The following is a 1,411-nucleotide window of genomic DNA, read 5'->3' as shown; positions in this document are numbered from 1 at the left end:
TGTTGTTAAAAGGTTTGATTATACATAATTACACATAGTGCACATAGTTTTCAGCTTACTGGCTTTAATTAAACTATCACCCCCTTCAACCCCCCCCGTACGCCAGGGTAAAAAAGTACCCCCAATAAAATTAACTTTGGCGTAGAAATTCATACAGCAGAAATAGAAATCCTTCCATTTAACTCCCTTTGAATACTAGTGGAGCTACTTTACATCTTTACCAGGGGAACTGTTAAGGGTGAAAGTATGCAGGTATTAAAACTACAGTAGTCACAGTAACACCTGAAAGGACCAGCAGCTGACATTTTATAGCTGTAACTAACTGTACGTGTTGCCCTTTACAGCTAGTTACTGTGTGCTTCTTCACCACAGCCACCTTGAAAGGCCCACCCTGGCATTTGATGCCTATTAAGAAAGAAGCCAGTCAGTTAGTGATGGCTTGAGGGGCAGCTGGCGGTTCATCTATTGTATTTATTGTGTATATAACTGCAAGAAGTGTTTGTAGAACAGGTTAGATATGAGCCTTGCCTTTCCCTCTGATCCTTCACACCTCACTTAGTAAGATCCAAGCTCAAGACAAGTGTACCTGCCTCCCATGAGCAGGTCTGAAGATGATTCTACTGTTAGATTTGTTTGCAAAATTATAGGTGCTGTTTGTGATCAGTTTTAGGCAGGAATTGCATCTTTGTAAGGTGGGCTTTGAAAGGAACAAATCCCCAGAAAACAGTGGTGAGCAAGCCTGGCACTCAAGGGAGTCCCTACTGTATTTGAGGCAGCTGAACGTTACCAATGTATAGAAATCAAATAGCAGAATTGTGCCATTTTTTCCTGTGTGTGTGGCTAGAGGTGAGTTGAGGTCAGAGCGTGGTCCCTTTGGCTCTGGTGATGCCTGGCCCTGGCGACTGCTACCAGGTCCCTGGTACTGTTGGAGCATGAGAGGCGCTGGGGGCACCCAGGCACGCGCTTTGCTCCCTGGAGGAGATTCACTCCCTGAGCTCTGCTTCAGAGAAGGGGATCAGAAGAGGGACAGATGACCCAAATCTATCCCTGTAATTAGGCACTAACGCTGCTTTCAAATGCTTGTGGGATCTTCCCTGGAGCAGTTTGTTGCCACCTCCAAGCTGCTCACCAAGTAAGTGCAAAATACCCCCCTCTTCAGTAAATATTTCCACAGCGATGATTTTCTCTCTCTGTTTGTTGTCTGCTGTCAATTTCTGATGCTGTTGCAACAGCAGTCAGGATCCTGCCCTGGGCCCAGAGTACTTTGCTTATAAACAGAACGAACCATTGACCTTAAAAACCTCAACTTCAAGTATAGTGCAACCTACAGTCCTCAGAAAGTCTTTAACAGCCTCCCCTCAGCTCCCTAGTGAGTAGCAATCCACATTATAAAGCCAGCCCACATCATTCA

Source organism: Cariama cristata, unplaced genomic scaffold, assembly GCF_000690535.1.
Source record: "Cariama cristata isolate BGI_N322 unplaced genomic scaffold, ASM69053v1 scaffold23233, whole genome shotgun sequence".
NCBI lineage: Eukaryota > Metazoa > Chordata > Aves > Cariamiformes > Cariamidae > Cariama > Cariama cristata.
Note: the sequence above shows the minus strand (reverse complement) of the source record.